At 41.5% G+C, this 23,363-nt stretch overlaps 1 pseudogene; it reads left to right on the forward strand.

Annotated features, from left to right (window-relative positions):
• LOC124268799 overlaps nt 1-23,363 on the forward strand; it is a 139,139-nt pseudogene that overhangs the window by 53,756 nt on the left and 62,020 nt on the right.

The following is a 23,363-nucleotide window of genomic DNA, read 5'->3' on the forward strand; positions in this document are numbered from 1 at the left end:
ATTGGCATTATTATAGATTTGGAACATTTGTGATGAGAACGGATTGCAGTATAAACAATCTGGGATTATATCCAGAGACTTTTGATGGTGGTACATATGTTCTGGCAACCTTGGCACAACCCGGCATTAGTAAAACCGATAATACTAAGTTGGTTGGTTGGTTCGTTGTTAAACGCCGCATTCAGCAATATTCCAGCGATATGGCGTCGGTCTGTAATAAATAGAATCCGGACCAGACAATCAGGAGATCAACAGCATGAGCATCGATCTACACAATTGGGATATACGATGACGTGTGTCAACCAAGTCAGCGGGTCTGACCACCCGATCCTGTTAGTCCTGTCACAAGCAGATGTTGCTGAAGACGTCAACTATTCAAACCGTCTAATCATTGAAGCTATAACCAAGGAACTGGCGCATTTGAACAAGATTCCAAGTAGCGCTGTAAACAGCGTGGCATCGTATCCATGTTTAAACGTGGCAAATTAATCGTTGCAAGAATTGGCGTTATTACCAAAGTCTGGCAAAAGGAAAGTGGCATTATTTTTAATGATTTGGAACATTTGTTGTGAGACAAATGGCTGTAAAGACAATCTGGCATTATATTCAGGGACTTTGATGGTGGGAAATCTTTTCCAGCAATCGTGGGCGTTATAACCATGGACTTTATAACCAGGTGTTAGTAAAAGCGACATAACCAAGTATCTCGCTGGTCACTGTCAATAAGAACAGTCTGCCTGATGTCAAATGTGCTCAGAATGTCTCAGTGGTAAACTTAGATTATGTCTTCATCCAAAGGTACTGTTTGAGGGAATTCGCGGTTCCGGCTACACAGGCGACATCGCCATCGACGACATCACGTTCTCAATACAGAATCCTTGCCCTCTGACGCCGGCGAAGGCCGCGGCGACAACACCAGTGCCTGTCGTAACCACCACAGTCGCTGCCGGAACTGCACCAGGTTAGCTTTAGATAGGGCAACATATCTGACTACATCTGATCCATATTAATAGAGACGAGTGGATTATAATTCATCGATTGACGATTTATAAAAAAGAATTTTTGCTGCAATAATGTAACAATTCTGTATTGTAGGTCATGAATGTTTAACTAATGTTTCGGTGCTGTTCATAGGTCCATAGAACATTCTGTTACAATCTGTCATTCATTTACCTGCCGGGTTGCCTTGTGGGTACATCAGTCGCTCCTTAGACCCTGGTTTGATTCCCAAAATGTTTATGATGTGTAACTAACCATCGGTGTCCCATGCCATATTATCTATATATTGCTGAAGAAAGCGATAAACAGCACACACTTCATTGCAGGTGGTTTCACCTGCAACTTCGACTCCAATGCCTGCAGCTGGACACAAGACAGGACCGATGACTTCGACTGGACAAGACAACGTGGTAGGACATCAAGCTATGGGACCGGACCAAGCTCCGACCATACATCCAAAAGTAAGTGAGTGAGTGAGTTTAGTTTTACGCCGCACTCAGCAGTATTCTAGCTATATGGCGGCGGCCTGTAAATAATCGAGTCTGGACCTGACAATCCAGTGATCAACAGCGTGAACATCGATCTATCGATTGGGAACCGATGACATGTGTCAAACAAGTCAGCGAGCCTGACTACCCGATCCCGTTAGTCGCCTCTTACGACAAGCATAGGTTACTGAAGATCAATTCTAACCCGGATCTTCACTGGTTTTCAAACGTAAGCCCTGATGTACATGGATATTATCAAAGGAGAGTCTATTTCAACCTCATTAGACTTTTCGTCTTTAAGTGGTACCAGGTACTGGACATGTTTAAGTCAGACATTTCGAGTACAGAAGAAATGAGGAAGTTTTATGTTCTCCCGAAAATGACGTTAAACGCCAACATGCGAAGAACGATTGTTGTTTTATCTAAAACGATTCGTAGTTAACCTTGATACATGTGTTGATAAGTAGTGTTAAGGCTTTCGGCTGGAACAAGGTAGGTACACATTCACAGATCGAAAGTGAACCCTCGTGTATCTGGACAACAGTGAGTGTATATAGAGTTGACGATCACGTAATAACGGAGTCGGGATTCACAAGGTTCATACTGTGAATAATACTATGAACATTTGCTTGTGCAACATGTTAGTCGTTATATCTTTTTCCAGATGGCTACTACATGTTCATCGAAACGTCATCACCACGACTACCTGGCCAGAAAGCTCGTCTAATAAGTCCGCCCTTCTCCGGTAACTACCAGATGTGCCTAGTGTTCTTCTACCACATGTACGGCCCCCACATCAACGCCCTCAACGTGTACTTCTCCAGGAATGGAACTCTCGGGACCCCCGTGTGGACTAAACAACACACTCAGGGCAACGCCTGGAAGAGAGGGACGGTGCAGATACCAGGGGGAAGCACGACCGCTTCTGTCACTAATGTAATAATTTGATTGTGTTCACTGTAAACACAGCCTTCACCAATTTAACGTTATGATTCAAGGTGGTCCAAATTGTAACCGTTTTGTTTTGTGTTATATCATTTTGTTAATCAGTCTTTCTCTTTAAAACGTTTAAACACATATTTTCATAGTTTAAAGCCATGCTCAAGGTGGTCCTAATTGTAACCGTTTTGTTTTGTGTTATAGCATTTTGTTAATCAGTCTTTCTCTTTATAACGTTTAAACACAGATTTTGATAGTTTAAAGCCATGCTTCAAGGTGGTCCTAATTGTAACCGTTTTGTTTTGTGTTGTACATTATGTACTTCAGTTTCTCTCTTTAAATAATTCCATGTTACTGTTTTATCATTTTGGCAAAATATTTTGTTATTGTAACTGCATTTCTTTTGTTTTATTATTTTGTAATGTAAAATTTTATCTTTAAATAATCCTATGCTAACTGTGAATCGTTTAGGCAAGTTTGGTCAAAGAGACAATGGATTCTGAGAGAACTGTTGCTTTCCAGATCGTATTTGAGGGCTTGCGAGGACAAAGTTACATGGGTGACATTGCAATCGATGACGTCAGCCTCACCCCCGGATCCTGTAACCAAGGTGGGTATAATAACCTGATGTTTACTCACATAAGGGTTTAGACTATATACTTTACCCACTGCTTTAAGCAAGATATCAATTACAAGGTGTGTTAGGTTGATACTGTGAAGAATTCAAGGTGACATTGAGATATTGATTCAGATAGTGGTCGTAGACTGGATAATTTACACACTGCTTTAAACAATATATAGGTTACAGGGTGTGTTAAGTTGATAATGTGAAGAATTCAAGGTGACATTGAGATATTGATTCAGGTAGTGGTCGTAGACTGGATAATTTACACACTGCTTTTAACAATATATAGGTTACAGGGTGTGTTAAGTTGATACTGTGAAGAATTCAAAGTGCCACATCTTTAAACAATGAATAGGTTACAAGGTGTATTAGGGTGATGCGGTGACGGGTTCAAGGTACATCAAATCGCTATGTTTTATATAGCTAGATTACCACATCCCCTAAATGATTTCAGAAGTATTTTGTCAACCAGGGTGCACAAGTCTCATTCTGGTTTGTTTGATTATACTCCAGCCCCAACACAAGGGAGCATCCCCGCCTCGCCTATCGACTGTAACTTCCAGTCTTCCAGCATATGTAACTACTACCAGGACAAGGCTGACACCTTTGACTGGACGAAAAGGTCCACAGGCACATCTTCTTATGGAACTGGACCCAGCAGTGACCACACTTACGGAACACGACAAGGTCAGTTGTGGATTGGAATTGATGTTAGTTCAGTGTAGAGGCTGTTGATAACACTAAAATGTCATTTGTTGTATCAGGATGTCATTTGATATGATTAATATGTCAAGACAGGAGAACTAGATAGGAGGTTCTTCGATCAGCATTTCAGCACTGGAGATGTTGTTACAGAGACCTCATTTACATCATCATCTATATGGAATATCTAAAATCTAAAATAAAAGCTGTTTATCAGCAAGACAAGACAAGAGACGTCAAGACAAGATCAATAAATATTTCAATACACAAGACATGCTTGGTCACTAATATTTCAGAAGACTATTTTTATGTAAACATTTTGCATATGTTCAATACTTAAAGTGTCTGTAGATGAACATCCTTTCATCACTGAGATTGTATCTAAATTAACGTCCTAAAATATACCTGTATGCACGAATGTGTGAACAATTTATTTGAAGAGACAGAAAAATGAAATTACAGTCACTTGTTCACTCTCCTGTTCAAAGTACAGAAGTACTAAATACCACGCCCTGTGTACATCAATGTCCATCCTCATGTTCAAGGTTCCTACATGTACGTCGAGAGTTCTGCCCCTCGTCGCTATGGTGACACAGCGCGACTCTGGAGTCCTGCATTCTCTGCCAAAAAATGGCCGATGCCTCACATTCTGGTACCACATGTATGGCGCCTCCATGGGAACACTGTCATTGTACGCTGCTCAGAACACCACCAGGGTCATCCTTGGTTCACCAATCTGGCACCTCTCTGGTAACCAAGGCAACACTTGGAAACAGGAATATGTGCAACTTCCGAATTACAACTCCATGCACGTGAGTTGACCTTCCCTGTATGAATATAATACTTCTGTTTAATGTACCGTTGAATATGTCGTTTTTGTATCTAGGAATAAGCCTTACCTTTGAGGCATGTGTTGATATTTGGCTTTCTTTTGGTGACTGTCTGATGATGCTGTTGGTGATTGGCGTCTCTTTGAATTAGTTAATCAACAATACATTATACTTACTTATACAGGTTTTTATTATATTTATCATTGTTATCATTTTCATCATTTTCAGGCTGTTTTTGAAGGGCGTATTGGCAGAAGCTACACTTCCGATGCCGCCATCGATGACGTCAAACTTCTCCGGTCCTGTCCAACACCAGGTATGGAACTCCAACTCACCCAATTAACCGAGTAATGTAATTTTCAGGCATTGATACGGTTTAAACTTCTGCGTGACAATTAACGAGACAAATTTTGAGTTTAGAAAGTGTGACATTTAATGAAAATGGTTTGGTTTAAGAATCTCGTTAAGGGTTGAATGGGTTTTACAGGGCAACACAATGGCCATCTTAAATAACTCAAGACGCCATAGTAATATCTCAAGTAAGTACCAATACTGGTGAAATAATCAACGACAATGAAGCTTCATGGATCAGTACACAGGGGACACGCGCAAACATTCATCATTCAGCCTCGTGACATACATTCGTGTTACAATTTTGGCGTGATTTTGTGTGCTGGAGACGTGACAAGTGAAATGTCAGCTGTCATGATGCCTTCGATTATCGTGTATTTGAAGTCTTTGTGACACCTGATATTTATCTTGGGAATATCGGCAAACAGACATTGCTTCCTCTGAAGATATCCCAGTAAAGATTACATTTCCCTCAACAGAGGGTCAACAAATTTTGTTTTGAGCTGTTTTCAGCACTATTCCTGAAATTAAAGTTTATTTAAAGGATAATCCCATTTTGTTATTTGAGGGATTCGAACCCTGGTATTCGGCGTTACGGGCGAATAGCTTCGCCACTAGGCAACAGTTCATCCCAGGAACGTTGAGGAAGTCACTGACATTGAAACGTATGTAACGAAACAATGGACAAGTATATATTCGATTCCATGTTGTACTATGTTTGAGGGGCGGTGGGGTAGCCTAGTGGTGAAATCGTTCGCTCGTCACCCCGAAGACCCGTTTCGATTCCCCACATGGGTACAATGTGTGAAGCCCATTTCTGGTGTCCGCCGTGATATTGCTGGAATATTGCTAAAAGCGGCGTAAAACTAAACTCACTCACTCACTGTGTTTGTAATATGTACATTGGTCATTGTACTACGTTTGGATATATTTTGTATTGTAAAATGTATTCATAATTTCAGGTTATAACACAGTCGTGTACTTTCTATTCATATAGGCGATTGTAACTTTGAAAGCAGTACTTGTGGATGGTCCAATTCTCGCACTGACCAGTTTGACTGGGTGAGATTGACAGGACAAAATAACAAGTATGGCACCCTCCCCACCATTGGAGACCACACCTTCGGCACATCCAAAAACGGTAAGCAGTTTTCAGAGGATTTTATTACAAATCGTTCATCATTGAATCTGAAAGACATTCAGTGTGATATAGATATTGCTTGTACAGCTGACTGGTACAGTTGTGTATCGAGTCTGGACCAGACAATCAAGTGATTGATATTGTCAGCAACGATCATCACACGAACCAATAACAAGATTAATACATTTTTCTAGATCTTTGGGTCGGGGTTTTAAATAGAAATACGGACGAAATTTGTATTTTATACGCTTCATTTGACTGTTATAAAGTGTTCTCTCTTGAGCATATAAATAGAAATGAACAAATGTTTCTGGGTTTTTCTAATGCTGAATAAAACCCAATTTCACCTCACTTCATCTAATGCTGAAGTTCACGATTCGACGAGAGACATAAAGAATTTTTATAGAAAATATTGTTCCATGTTTCTGGAAGTTGTAAGAGGTAGTATCACCTTCCGGTATGGAAAGAGGTACGTCAAAAGTTGGCACAGAATTTGTAAATGCCTGATTTACACTAAGAGGCGAATAGAAGGATGTTCATCAGCTTCGTCATCTCAACAGGCTCCTACATGTACATCGGTGACGGTAGAAGCGTTGCCGCCAAGTCCACGGCTGACTTTGTGTCTCAATCCATGAGTCCTACTGGCAACACCGGACGATGTATCAACTTCTGGTTCATGCAGATTGGCAGTTCCTTCGGTTCCATCACCATGTACATAGTGCAGGTGGGTAGCGGGCATGTCTGGCCATTACTCGAGTATCTTAAGGCGGCTGTGTGTAGCTGAAATATTCTGCCTTCTGGAATACATTCACAACATGTTGGCCTCGTGACCATCTTGACGCCAATTTGCTCTGTCACTTGCTAAAACCATTCACCTATCTCTCTCCGACTAGTATCCACGGATGCTACCAGCGTTTCAATTGCTCAACATTATTGGCTTGTCCTGTAACTACAATCTGTTGACGACATTGCCATGTATAACCACTCAATCCCTATTTTAAATTGTGACAATGATTAGTCTAGTGGTTAATGTGTTAGCCGGTACGCCATATGGCCAGGTTCGAGTCCTTAAGTGAGTAGATCTCTGAAGCTCATTTCTGGTGTTATTCCGCCAGTATTGCTGTGTTACTGTCAAAAGAGAAAAAAAACCAGCTGACGAAACAAGATATCTGCATTTTCAGAACACAACCCGGGTTCCTATCTGGTATATGGACGGAACTCAAGCAACCAATACGTCGCAATGGACGAACGGTCAGTCTGCCTTCACCAGCACTCAACCTTACAGTGTTGTGTTCTCTGTAGTACGTCTCGGAGGAGCCCATGGCTACATCACCCTTGACGACATCACCTTCAAGCCAGGACAATGTGCATGTAAGTACATCAAATTCTCTCGCGAGTTTCGTGTTTCAGTTATGACGACTCATTAGAATTCTCGGTATGTCAGTACCCGTGAAGGTCCGGGTTAGAATTGATCTTCAGTAACCCATGCTTGTCGTTAGGGGCGACTAACGGGATCGGTGGTCAGGCGCGCTGACTCGGTTGACTCATTTTCATCCCAATTGTGCACATCGATCCTCATGCTGTTGATCTCTGGCTTGTCTGGTCCAGACTCGATTATATTTACGGAGCGCCGCCATACAGCTGGAATATTGTTGAGTGTGGCGTAGAACAGCCACCATCCATCCGATCCTGGTATTTCAGTATTCCCTGATTGCGGGTCTCATTTCCTTCTTGTTGTGACTCTTGGTTTTATAGGAAATATACCCATGATGCACGTGTTCTCGAGATCCATCAACTTTATATTGACCCATATTATACCGTTTGACCTCCTATCCATAATATAGTCTGTCTATCGTTGTTGTCACGAATCATACTGTATGTTTAACTTTTATTTTGTAGTTCTGCCCTCAGTGGCAGCAACAAGATCATCAGTTGCTCCATCTATGCTGTCGTCGATACCAACACCACCAACAGCAGGTGCGGTCACCACTTCTATCAGCTTTAGAATAAGCGACGATTATTTTTACCATTATTTTACTGGTTGTAAAACAGTCCAATGTTTTAAGTAATCAAATGATAGACACAGCTCTCTCGTGATTTTGATAAAAGGATATATTTATTTTGATATTCCCGACTTGGAATTGAGTAGCAATATAAAAGTGCATTTTATACCTGCCAACACAGAGAATTTCGATATTTTTATAAAGGTCTGTTGATGACTAAAATGTATATTGAGTTGATAGCGATTGCCATCTTTACAAATTATTGTCTGTCGTTATCGTGCTTTGTAACGTGATAGTCACGAGAACGAATGAACTAGTGAAATCAGTTCTTGTAAGGGTCAATCCCAAGTGGACGAGATGACCAGTGGTTCCTAGGTGAGGCAAGTGATCAAGGGGTACACGACACAAGACCCTCGTGTTCAAGGTCGAAATGCACAAATCGGACAATCGGTGTTTGTCCTCATACTTAAAGGTATATTGTCCTCAAAGAGCAATCATAGCCAAATTACACAAATATAATGACCATGATTAGATCAGGATTCAACTAACATCCTGCACTTTTACTCGTTAGGGTTGTGTGTACATCTGTACCTCTTTATACTGCAGCTCCATCACCCTATGACTGTAACTTCGAGACCGGCCTCTGCAGCTGGACACAAGCAAAGGACGATCAGTTTGACTGGACCCGCAACAGGGGCAGCACCTCTAGCATCAGCACTGGACCATCTGTTGACCACACCACAGGGACAGCTTCTGGGTACTACGTCTTCATCGAGACATCCTCGCCAAGGGTCTACAATGACAAAGCCCGACTGGTCAGCCCAGTTGTGAAGGACACAACCCCCAAATGCCTTCACTTCTGGTACCACATGTACGGCCCGGATGTCAACACTCTCAATGTTTACATAATGTCTGGAGGAAATCTTGGCAGCCCTGAGTGGACCAAACATGGAACAGTTGGGAACAAGTGGATGGAAATGGATATCGACATCACGACAAACTCCACCTATCAGATAGTTTTTGAAGGTGTTCGCGGGACAAGCTACGCAGGAGACATTGCCGTCGACGACATCAGTCTTACAAGTGGATTGTGTGGTGAGTGGTATTTTTATATTTGCTTTGTCGCGATTTCACACGGGAACAGATTTCATCCTGAACCTCACCTTTTAACAACAGGATTTCTACAGTGTGTGAATACTGATTGTCGTTGACGATATGGTTATATCTACAAAATAAACCGGAACAATACTATTTTTGAACGCATTAGGCAACACCGATTCATATCAAGTAGGAGTGAGTGACTTTATAATTACACCGCAATATTCCAGCTATATGGCGGCGGTCTGTAAATAATCGAATCTGGACCAGACAATCTAGTGATCAACAGCATGAACAAGTAAAAGTAGGACAAACAATCTGAAAACTAATGAATGGTGGGGTGCCACCGAATTGCAATAACAAAAACGATGGAGTCCAATTGTTCCACTTATGATACATAGGTTGAAGATCACATAGAAGAATCTTGAAGACGTGGCAATCTCTGGCATCCTTAAAAAATATAGCCCAGTGACGCTTCCTCCCCTTTACAACCGCTTATTTAATAAAGCAACGTGATGTGTTGCCCCATTTGGCTTTTTAAATTTAGGGGGACATAAATAACGAGGCAGTGAATATATAAAAGTGGCATCATTTGGTATAGTATGGCTCCGTAAACACTGCACCAAAGCATCTTCGTAGTGGGAGTAGCTGCACTTTTGTAAAGGTTTGCGATATTTACGAGAACATTATTTGGTTACAGGATCCCTCCACACGTGTGGATTTGAAGATCCAAATATCTGCGGTTATCAACAGGATCCACGTGACGACTTCGACTGGACACTTACTCATGGTCGGACAGCTTCCTTCGACACTGGACCCTCGGATGACCACACATACGGAACGATCTCTGGTACGAGCAAACTGTTACCTAACCGCTTGGTCATGCTTCTTTAGAAGAAATTTAAATTCCTGATAGTAGATATGGGAGTACTTACATGTGTTAAATGCTTTGCGTCAGATATGTGAATGGAAGCGAAGGTCAATGTAACATTCAGGCGATGGAAAATGTATCACAATTCCTTTTTCCATAGATACTGACAGTAAATACTTTTTGGGGCGATTTTGGGTTTCTTTCTGGTCAAGACACTCAGATTCAATGGAAACGCTTGGTTCCGTTGAACATATATTTTGGTGCCATATTGTCATGAAAATATATGTAAATGTATATAATGAAGAATACAATTCAACAGGTTAGCGGCACTTACATAGAAAGTATTCATTTATGTGTGGTTAGTTTATAAATGTTTCTACTTTGTTCCAGGTCACTATATGTTCCATGGAACATATGTGGCATATGGTTAGATGGGCATCTCTGTCATTAAAGTACATATGAATGTACATATAATTGCTAGGCCTGGTATGTGATATTCTGAAATGTTCACTATTCCGTAGCACAACATGCGTCAGCTTGCTTTCCACATCTGACAAGTACACATTTAATCAGTTTAACAATGGTAGCCTTTTAATATATGTACGGTCAATTCATTAACGTTAAACGATGTTCCAGGTCACTATATGTACACCGAAGCTTCTGGCAAAAGCAAAGGACAAAAAGCAAGAATTATCTCCACTGTCCAGAAGGCCACCAACGGTGCTTGTCTGACCTTCTGGTACCACATGTGGGGCAAGGCTACTGGTACCCTCAACGTCTATGCTAAAGTAGGCGATCAGTTCGGGGGGAGCAATATGGACGCGGTCAGGTAACCAAGGCGACCTCTGGTTACAAGGAAGGGTGACTGTCAAGGCTCAAGGAAGCTGGGAGGTAGGGATAGTTCTGTATTAATCCCCAAATGGTGATTGCGTATGAGGTAAGGCCACTTACGAATGGTTGTGAGTTGATGACCTCTGGTGACCTAATACGGGCTAACGACGCTTTAGGAATAGTTTTCAGCTAGTGACCTTTTGATGACACAGGGTTTTTGTCGCGTTGGGAATGGTTGTCGGTTGATGTCCTTTTGGTGACGGCATACATAATTTATGGAAGCCGCTGTTATAGGAATGGTTGTGAGTTGACGCCCTTTTGGTGACGGCATACATAATTTATGGAAGCCGCTGTTATAGGAATTGTTGTCAGTTGATGTCCTTTTTGGTGAATGCTTAAGGCGCACAGTTTTGTCTTTTTGACGTGACCGTATCCTGGCTGAGAACGTGATTTTTAAATTCGCCATTGCTATATTTTGTAAAATGTTTAGGCACATATGTATATATAAAACACAGTTCGGGCTTTAGTCCCACATAGATGACGCCCAGTAATCTGGGTAATCCTGCAAAGAACCTCCAAAACAACACAAAGTTGCTCTATTTATCTACTCATTTTTGTTAAGAAAAGAAATTAGTTAGAACAAATTTATAATGTCAAGATGTATCGTATATTTCCATACAATACTGAATTATACTCGCACTTTAGACAAATTGTATGTCTATCGCATTTCCCAATGCTGTCGCCTTTGCTTACTTTCATGTTACCTGTGTGCGTGGTCTCTCCTGAGTACATTTCTGGGGATTTCATTAAGTGGCTCATCACCTTAAAGATGTATAGCAAGATATCATTAACTTCATTCATTAACTATCATTTTACTGCTCCCAGCAAAGACTCTTCACTGATGCAGTTTAACGTATATATCTGCATGAAAACACGAAACTTTACTCTGATGAATGCCATTGAAAAATGCTAGGTGCCTATCTGTTCTTTCAGGCTGTGTTTGAGGCTGTCATGGGCAGCGACTACACCGGTGACATCGGCCTCGACGACGTCCTCATCATCGACGGAGCCTGTGGAACCCAAGGAGACTGTAACTTTGAGAAGGGCAAATGTATGTGGAAGAACATCGGAGGAGATAACTTTGACTGGATCTCCGGGTCAGGAAGAACTACAAGTACTTACACAGGACCAGTCTCTGACCATACCACAAACGGTGCCTCAGGTGAATCTCGGCAGTTTATAGCATAAATAACTCCAAAGCAAGACACTTGGCAGGATGTTGCATTAACATGTATCAAATCTCCCAGAATCGGTTGATATATGGACTAATGTAATAAATAATATAACGTATGATAATGATAATGATATAATATAATATGATAATGATATGATAACCTATTTTAATAATATAAATAACCTAATGAGTAACCTAACCTTAGTTTAACGCTAAACTAACCTAACCTAATATTCCAGCATAATATAATAAGGAATGAGTGAGTGAGTTTAGTTTTACGCAAAACCAGACCAGACAATCCAGCGACCAACAACATGAGCATCGATCTGCGCAACTGGGAACCGATGACATGTGTCAACCAAGTCAGCGAGCCTGACCACCGATCCCATTAGTCGCCTCTTACGACAAGCATGGGTTACTGATGATCAATATTCTAACCCGGATCTTCACGGGTAATAAGAAAGAGGACACAAGTGTCAGATGATGCTGTATCTTCTGAAATCTCCATTTATACAAGTTAAAACAGTAATAACCATTGGCTTGCGTCGGAATGGTTTATCTATCCAGGTTCAGAGGCAGAGATATGGGTTATTACATTTGACCGGTAACGTGTGCAAATTACAGTGGTGAAATTATATTATACCGATACCTCTTTGGTGATCTGGGGCGGTGGGGTAGCCTAGTGGTTAAAGCGTTCGCTCGTCACGCTCAAGATCCGGGTTCGATTCCCCACGTCTATAATATGTGAAGCCTTTTTCTGGTGTCCCCCGCCGTGATATTGCTGGAATACTGTTTAACGCAGCGTCAAACTAAACTCACTTACTCTAATCAAGGAGTAAATGAGATCAGTAATAGGCGATGATTGAACACTGTATACAACATCCATCTTTAGATCAATGGTGAGACAAACCTCAAGCAAGGCGTCATCCAGAATGTTCATTGAGAAAGTTACTTCATATTGAATTTTGCTACATTGTAGGGACGTACATGTTTATCGAGACATCTTCTCCTCGGGTCCAAGGCGACAAGGCGTGGTTTCAGAGTCCTTTGCTAATGCCCTCGACGTCCACCCACTGCATGAGCTTCTGGTACAACATGTACGGCGGCTCCATTGGTAAGATAGTTTCAACATCAAGGAGAAATTTCAGTTTTCATTCAAAATAAGGACATGTCCAATGATAGCATTTGTCATGTATATCAATCTTCTAGTACAGTAAATGGAAAAATGTGTTTGTTTTAACGATAAAGTCATAAATTGTTTCGGAACCAATTGTAGTTTGTTGTATACCGGGGTATTTGGTACCAAATGTTCACGCATATATGCTTTAATGTACACAATAAAGTATGCCTTCATAGAACATTTCAGAGAAGGACAAATATAATTGTATGGCTGGAATCCAATACTTGAAGAAACATTTGAATATCCTTCCAAAGCAAAGTATTGTCTGCATATTAGAACTGTCCAATCTATAAATGTAATAGTTGTTTTAAAAAATGGTTTGGAACCAATGGTAATTGGTTTATGATGGCCAGTAATTAAAGCATTTGTCTCTGTTGTCATCTAAAATAAGGACATATCTGCTAAAATTATTCTCGTGTATATAGTTCTTATAGTGCAGTTATTTTGAATGTTTGTGTTAAAGATAAAGTCATAAATTGTTTCGGAACCAAGTTGGTTGGCGGTGGACACTGGTACCTGTATGTTCACGTATGTATATATACGCAGGACTCCTGAACGTGTATATTGACAACCAGGCCAACACAACCCACACCTGGGTCTGGGGACAGAGTGGAAACAAGGGTCAGGCTTGGCATCAGGGACAGCTCCCAATACCCGCTCAAACAACTGGCTTCATGGTAAGACCGACCTTGTCACCTTGGTGATCTAGCATAGTATCCTCGTGGTATCCACATGGTATCCGCATCCAATAATAGCTTGGCTACGTCGTCACATGAACGATGTCACCGTGAGGTTTTAACGGATGCCCACGCAAATGAATCTTCAAGCTTCATGGTCATATGGGGCGGTGGGGAAGCCTAATGGTTAAAGCGTTGGCTCGTCACGCCGAAGACCCGGGTTCGAATCCCCACATGGGTACAATGTGTGAAGCCCATTTCTGGTGTCCCCCGCCGTGATGTTGCTGGAATACTGCTAAAAGCGGCGTAAAACCATACTCAGTCAGTCAGTCAGTCATGGTCATATCAACCGCAGTCACGAACAAAACTGATTTCTCGATGACATAATTGAGAATAATTAGAGAATAAGTACTCGAGTTCTAACCCATATCCGTTCATTGCAGATGAGGTTCGAAGGCGTGCGAGGTTCGAACTATGATGGAGATATAGCCATAGATGACATCACATTCACCACCTCGGCTTGTGGATGTAAGTCCTTGGTCGATACGTTATTGAAGAACCTATGCCAATACACTAGATTCCAGGGGCGGTATTGTCGTCTAGTAGTTAAACGAGCGCTCGTCACGCCGAAGACACGTGTTAACTTTCCAATATCCATGAGTATATTTCTTAAGCCCATTTCTTCTGTGTCCTCGCCGTGATATTGCTGAAATATTGCTAAAAGCGGCGTAAAACTAAACTCTCATTATATACCAGCCAATTTGAATTAATTCGTACCAGTAGGGCGGTACATGCTTATCAATTTCTCAAACACCTGGTGTCTTCAATATTTTTTACCATTCATATAATTTGTACACTATTTTGAGATGGAATGGTTTCGTCAGATGACCAAGGCCTATATTCTCGGGAGATCTCGCATTATATTGTCAATAACATTGGTCGGAGTCAAGGTAGTTGTCTCGAACAACCCTGATATGGCTCTACATTAAATCTGGACCTGTACATTAGTGATCGATGCAAGTATATTGTGATGTTGGTATTGAGCAACTGTTTAAAGGCACAGTTAATTTGTATTTTGTAGATAATCCCAGATCGGCAGATCCTTCAAAGATTCCTTCGACCTCTGCTGCTTTGACAAGTCCAACACCCAGCGCATTTGGTAAAACACTGATAAGAACCAGTTGTGTTAAACATAGTAATATTCAGTATTTTCGTATCAACTGACTTTGGTGCAGCTTGTTCAAGCCTTAAGATTCAGATATACCAGTATATCACATGATATATGCAAACCACGTACAATATGTCTTTGTTTCTCTTTGTTTGTTGTTTAACGCCGCACTCAGCAATATTCCAGCATATGTCGGCGGTCTGTAAATAATCAAGTCTTAATTAGGCCGGTGAGCATTATGAGCATCGATCTACGCAAGGTATACGATGACATGTCAGCGAGCCTGACCACCCGATCCCGTTAGTCATCTCTTACGACAAACAAGGGTTACTGAAGACCAATTTTAGCCCAGCTCTTCACGGGTCACGAACATGTCACATTGTTATGACGTAATGCGTTCCTGCTGTTCCCTCTCATGTGTTTTTTCCCCTTTTCCCCAATTAAGTAGACTCACGAGTCACTTATCACTTCTATATACTCCAGTGCTCAATAAAAAGCATATCAATGTATTATTGAAATAGTGGAGGAGAGGAATAGCACGTTCCACCTTTTTCCAGTCATCCGTAACAATGTGCGGGAACTTGCAGTTAAAGTGACCCATGAAGATCCGGTTTAGAATTGATCTTCAGTAACCCATGTGCTTGTCGTAAGAGGCGACTAACGGGATCGGATGGTCAAGCTCGCTGACTTTGTTGACACATGTCATCGTATCCCAATTTCGTTGATCGATGTTCATGCTGTTGATCACTGGATTGTCTGGTGCAGACGTGATTATTTACAGTCCGCCGCCATAGAGCTGTAATATTGTTGAGTGCGGCGTAAAACTAAACTCACTCACTCACTGCAGTTAAAGTGGGAAATGTTCTATTGATTTCCGCGAACGACATCTACATTGGTCCGATTATACAGCTGCCGCTAAATAGACAGTGAATTCACTTGAATCCCAACACGTTTAACTCGAAATATGCTGTATTTTACACAAATTGGTTGAATGTCTCATTGGATAACTTGATGTATTTTTATGGATGTTTATGATGTTCATTCTCCCTTAGATTCAGGAACTATGCAACGGATGTAGCGTTAGGTGAATGTTCACGTATACGTAAAACGTGTAGCTTCAACACCAGTTTAACATTTCAGTTTCACAGTCCAAATATGACTGTGACTTTGAGACCAACCTGTGCTCCTGGACCCAAGCCACGGACGATCAGTTTGACTGGACGAGAACACAGGGTCCAACCGGCAGCTATAGTACTGGCCCCACCGTTGACCACACCAAAGGGACGAGTAAGTGAAGTGATAAGCCTGAGTGAATGAGAGAATGAGTAAGTGAGTAAGTTAGGTTTTACGTCGTTCAGAAATACATTACATGCGGTCGAGTCCAAATATGTGTTTCGCAAATAGTACTAATACGGCAATACATACTTGACGATGACAACGACGACGACGACGACGACGACGATGACGACGACGACGACGACGATGATGATGATGATGATGATGATGATGATGATGATGATGATGATGATGATGACGATGATGATCTTATAAGAAAAAGAATATCTGAAATTCTTGCGTTTTTGTAGACTTACTTTACAGGGACATATACAGTTAACAAAATATCAGTACGATAGGGCACGCAAGAATACATATTATTTAATAGCGTATCTATATTCATTGATGTTGATATCCTAACAGAAAACGGCTGGTACATGTACATTGAAACATCAGCGCCTCGTATCGAGAACGACACAGCACGGCTCGTCTCTGCCCAGCTGTCAACCAATCAGGCCTATTGTCTCCAGTTCTGGCACCACATGTACGGGCCTCACATCAACAGACTCACTGTCTACCTACGGGTTGGTACTTTCCATTGTCAGTTAATTTTGTGAAGCACGGTACTTCTGTCGATGTAAGATGGCTGCTTATCAAGTCAATGATATTAGTTGTCGTTATTTGCATTCTTTCTGTCAATGTTTCTTTCGACCTGTCTCTTAATAATAGTTTGCTAATGTTGTTGTTTTTTTTTCTGTTTTAAAAATCCATCTTCAGATAAACATGGTCGGAAGAAAGGCGTTAATACTGTGCTAATCGTCTTGCAAATGTCGTCAATGAAGTGTTTTTAACATGTTAACTATATTTCGTCTTAGCATGGTTCAACGCTTGGTAATCCAATATGGTCCAAAATGAAGTCCCAAGGCAACAAATGGATCTTTGGACAAATTCAGATTGCAAAACAAACGTCATCAGTGAACATCGTGATCGAGGGAGTCCGTGGTCCTAGCTATGCCGGTGACATTGGCCTGGATGACATCAAGGTCATCGCGGGCACATGTCCATCACAAGGTCAGAAAATGAAGACTCATATTTAGATACTGTTACTACTGTTGGTAGTGGTTGAGGGGGATAAACGTCTCACCATTTTGATTTTGATTAAATGACACCTGACAAGGTCAAAGTCAACATGTCAAGAGTCTTGCAGAGAGTTCTTCAATATGCCAGTACCATGTCCTTGTTATGAATTCATAGGTCCTTGTCTTGTTTTTTCCCACGTTACCTATGATTCTTGTCCCTTCACTTTCAGACGGACTCAACTGCACATTTGAGCCGGCAGATTTGTGTGGCTGGACACAGGACAAAACGGACACATTTGATTGGTCACAGACAGGTGGCAGAACAGGATCATTTGGTACAGGTCCAAGCAGCGATCACACACTCGGAACTATAACTGGTAAATATACAGAAATACAGAGCTGATGTCTGCAGACATGTTTAGAATGACAGCGTTCCTCTTCAAGGAAATATTAACCATCAAAGTGATAGAACTAAGTTTAGAACATCTCACTAGATACAAGAAATATCTTCCCGTAAGAATGAACACAGAATTCTGTTTATCGGGGTCACTGTACCAGAACGATACCATCCAGTTTTGTTTTTGTTTATTTGTTGTTTAACGCCGCATTCAGCAATATTCCAGTTATATGGCGGTCTGTAAATAATCGAGTCTGGACCAGATAATCCTGTGATCAACAGCATGCGCAATGATCTACGCAATTGGAATACGACGACATTTGTCAACCAAGTCAGCGGTCCTGACCACCCGATCCCGTTAGTGGCCTCTTGCGACAAGCATGTGTTGCTGAAGATCAGTTCTAACCCGGATCTTCATAGGTTGATAGTATCCGGGGTGCTGTTACAGCGGTGACATGACTGCTACAAGGGCACATTTGACTATTTATGGTGTAAATAACATATGTCGTCTTCCAGATATGAATTTTAAGTATTTGTTTGGTCTTCTTTTCAAGGCAAGTACATGTACATTGAGACGAGTGTTCCACGGAAACAAGGCGATATCGCACGCCTTATTAGCCCAACGATCAACACCCTGGCATCTCAGTGCATGTCTTTCTACTACAACATGTACGGAAATAACATCGGCATGCTCCAAATCTACACCAAGACCTCAGGCAGCCTGTCGTCACCAATCTGGTACAAGTCACTGAACCAGGGCAACTCTTGGATCCCTGGACAAGTCACAATAAGTGGTCAACAACCCTTCCAGGTAGGAAAACCGCTCTCTGAACCTGTAGTAGAACCAAGGCCCTTCGTGTCTTTACTAGGGTTGAAGATTAAAAACAAAAATTGAGATGACTCCCGACTCGAAATGCTTCACAGTACAATAAATCATAATTTAGGGGTCATCTCATTTTTTCTTTTTTTATTTTAATCTTTAATCCTCGCAAAGGCATTAGGACCTGTGGTCGATACCGGTGAAATCATCGTGGATAACATACTCTCGGTTTTAAAATTCATGACATTTAGTCATGCTTGAAAACGGTATAAGCATCTATACCGAAACGTCGCAATAGTTCCATAAAGAAGTTGATCATCCATAAAAAACTTGTCATTCCTATTGCTTACAACTTCTAGAATGGCTCTCAAACAGTTCATGACATTTAGTGTTGTAAATATATGTTGCCAAATGAATGGCGAGGCTTCCGGATTAACGGGTTACCGGACATTTGAAGTTACATTGTACACGTATACGAAAGAGATTGCTATTGACTACCTTAATAGCTTAGCATTTGTTTGCAGATTGTATTTCAAGGCGTCGTCGGGAATGGTTACCAAGGAGACATTGCTATCGACGACGTCAGTGTAGCAGTTGGCGCTTGCCAGATGCCAGGTGGGATATTGTAATGTTGACGTGGCCCTGCTTGGGCCAAGTATTTATGATATAGGTCTCAAAGCTCTTCTGAAAATGAACAGTTGTATGGCCGATAGCACGCTGTAGTATTCACTGAAACATGTAGACAGTGCTTGTTTAAATACGAATACATTACGGAAAAGGTGTCCTATTGGGCGCTTTCAGGAACAACTCTTACCCGAAGGTTGAAAAATGCGTATATTTAATCACCAGACACTATACAAGGGCAGTTTCTAACGTGACTTATCTTCTTTCGTTTTTCAAAATAACCTGTAGGAGGATCCTTGATTCAAACACCTAATGTCAGTAGCCATTGTTATCTATAAAGCACATTAAAGGAAGATGTACTTGAAGATCTCTGTTTTGGTTTATTGATCAGGTACACAGTCTCTTGTGATTTTCTCGAAACGCCAATGTCACTAGCCATGTGTTGCTCAGCAGCAGCCAGGACTGTAGTTCTGGCAAAGACAGATACCTGTTTTGTGAAATTACATTTAGTCTGGAAATTCATAATATCAACATTGCTTTTCTCTACAAAACCAAAACCCGAAGAAAAAGATCCGGGTTAGAATTGATTTTCAGCAACCCATGATTGTCGTAAAAGGCGACTAATCGGATTGGGTGGTCAGGCTCGCTGACTTGGTTGCAACGTCATCGTATCCAAATTGTCTAGATCGATGCTCATGTTGTTGATCACTGGATTGTCTGGTTCAGACTCGATTATTTACAGACCGCCGCCATATAGCTGGAATATTGCTGAGTGTGGCGTAACACAAACCTCACACATTCACTACAAATACAAATACATCTTTGTCCAAAGATCCAACCCACATGACATGATTGTAATGCTGGGGCAATGGCAACAGATTCATGTCGTGAGTGTTGAATGAGACCCCAACAATGTGTCATGTTTCCTTCTCATTTCTAAAGGGAACTGTGACTTTGAACATGGGCTCTGTACCTGGCGAAATCTTCATGGTGTGGACCAGTTTGACTGGATCATCGGTCGCGGATCCACCTCAAGTGTATACACTGGACCAAGCTTCGACCACACAGTTGGAACATCTGCAGGTACAGATTCGTTTCACTGTTTAATTGTTCCATATACACGTGTTACCCTGAGTCATTATCACGACTATTCCACCTACCCGTGTCTGTCAGGACGACCAGAAGATAGAGTATTCCACTTTGGTCCAGGTGTTCTCACCTTCGTCCTCTTACCACGGTGACCTCTTCTCTGTTCTCTCACCGTTCCTCTATCACACCACATCATTGTTCCTGTTCCTGCCCACGGTTTCGTCCACCTCTTCCTCAACATCTTACCTTCATTTCACTATAAATCTTCTCTTCATGTTACAGGCCATTACGTCTTCATCGAGTCTACAGGTCGCAGCGCAGGTGACACAGCATTGCTGACGAGTCGCCTGTTCCAGCCCACGGACGGGATGTGTATGAGTTTCTGGTTCCACATGTACGGTGCCGACACTGGCACACTGAACGTCAACCTCAAGGGCCCAAACACCACTACAACCGTCTGGACACTGTCCGGTGATAAAGGAGATGCCTGGACACAGGGTCGGGTCAAGATCTACTACAAGAGCCCCTTTAATGTGAGTCGCAGAAGAAATAGTACAAACTTTACCAGTGTGACTTGGAAGTAAAGTATCGTCATTGTGTCTGTGTCTGTGCGTGCGTGTGCGTGCCATGTATGTCCGTGTTGTTTAGGGTATAGTATATTCCTTTCCATAAGGTGTACCAATACACATTTCATCCGTGTTGTCTGTTTCGGATAGTTAAGAAGTTATCTCTTACCCGTCTGAACAGGACAGATTACATTGTCCTCAGTAGTATTCATTTTCAGAAATACACACACACATAAAAATAAAAACCATTTTCAGAAAATGTTTCTAAACAGTGGGAATAAAGAAACCAAAATGAATTGCCAAGGCAATGCTGCCCTTCCCTGACAACTCATATTTCATATTGGATACTTTTTGGTTGCTTCCGGTGACATTGTTGGAACACTTTATGCTGTAATTGAAATGAACGTGATAATGTCACATACTTGACATAATAGTTGCATGTTGCAATGTGCCATCTTTTTCAACCAGAAACTCGAAATTCCTATCACACGATGAATAGTAGCTGGGTGACATGTAACACAGTTAAAGCATTTGATTAAGTCGAACTTGTATTGAGTGATTGGACTTCAAGTTTTGTAACTCTTTTGTTTCATTCACATAATAATACACATAAATACTGCCATAATATATGTTTACTACACGTTAATATTTCGATAACATTTTATTAATAACTTGATACTTTATGTTTCAACACCAGATGCTATTCCAAGCAGTACGAGGAAAAGGATACAGGGGCGACATCGCCATCGACGATGTCGTAATCACAGATGCATTCTGTGAAAGTAAGTCCTTCTTGATTAGTCATAAGTGACTGAATGAGTTTAGTTTTACGCCGCACTCAGCAATAATCCAGCTATATGGCGGCGGTCTGTAAATAATCGAGTCTGGACCAGACAATCCGGTGATCAACAGCATGAACATCGATCTACGAATGGGATACGATGACATGTGTCAACCAGATCAGCGAGACTGACCACCCGAACAGCATGAGCATCGATCTACGGAATTGGGATACGATGACATATGCCAACCAAGTCAGCGAGCCTGACCATCCCGTTTGTCGCCTCTTACGTCAAGCATGGGTTACTGAAGATCAATCCTAACCCGGATCTTCACGGGTGTTGATCAGTCATGACAATACATCCATAATTGTGACCAAACTCGTTCCTGTAAACACTTCCAAACCAGTTTCGAATCAGCCTTAAAGGAACATCCATGAAAAATTTGTGAATTTACTTCAGTATTGACAATGTAAACTCGAGAGTGTCTATTAGTTTGGGGAATTAAAACGTGAAATATGTTTCAGCTCTTCCATTGCATGCCAGCTCTTCCGCTTCGCTGCTGCCTCCGATGCCAACGTCGCCAACAGCACCGACCACAACGCCAGGTGAGCGACGTTAACAACTCGTCGCGCATGACGTGTACACTCTTTCATAATGTTTTTCTTAGACATTGTTCATTATGTTCCCCGCTCCATGTAAAATGAAACGTTTCCTCTTTGTGTTCCTTTTGTCACAGACAAGAGGTTGTGTCGTTAACTTCACTTGTCTGTTGAACATGTATAATTTCGCTGTGTGTGACTGTGTATATGATATGATATGATATGATATGATATGATATGATATGATATGATATGATATGATATGATATGATATGATATGATATGATATATAATATAATCATATGATATGATGATGAATCCAGACTTAAAATAATAAAGATTAATTGTGATGAGAAATCAGTAAACATTATAAATAAACTCATTTTTGTGATTTTGGTATTACCATCACGAAGACGTAATCAGTGACGTCATAATGCCTTACAGTTCCATCCCCCTATGACTGTAACTTTGAGACCGGATACTGCAAGTGGACACAGGCCACGGATGACCAGTTCAACTGGGCCCTAGCTACTGGTCCTACTTCCGCCATTGGAGCAGGAGCCGCTACTGACCACACTCTGGGAAATGGTAACATGTGACTTACTGGAAGTTCCTCCACAATTCATAAATAGCATATTTCTGGAGATATATTTGTATGTTTCCATATGTCACAAACGAACGAGGGGTGGTGGGGTGGCCTAGTGGTTAAAGCGTTGGCTCGTCACGCTGAAGACTTGGGTTCGATTCCCCACATGGGTACAATGAATGAAGCCCATTTCTGGTGTCCCCCGCCGTGACATTGCTGGAATATTGCTAAAAGCGGCGTAAAACTAAACTCACCCACTCAAACAATGAACGAACTAAATGACTCTAGGGAGACAAAGTGGTAGAATTGACCAAATATTTTTAGACAAGACTGTGTCTGTGACAGGACATACTGGAGACAGTGTTTGTCCAGTTTCGAATTTTAGCTTTATGCAATGATGTAAAACAAC

This window comes from Haliotis rubra, unplaced genomic scaffold (genome assembly GCF_003918875.1).
Source record: "Haliotis rubra isolate DU_JTF1 unplaced genomic scaffold, ASM391887v1 Scf14, whole genome shotgun sequence".
Taxonomy (NCBI): Eukaryota; Metazoa; Mollusca; class Gastropoda; order Lepetellida; family Haliotidae; genus Haliotis; species Haliotis rubra.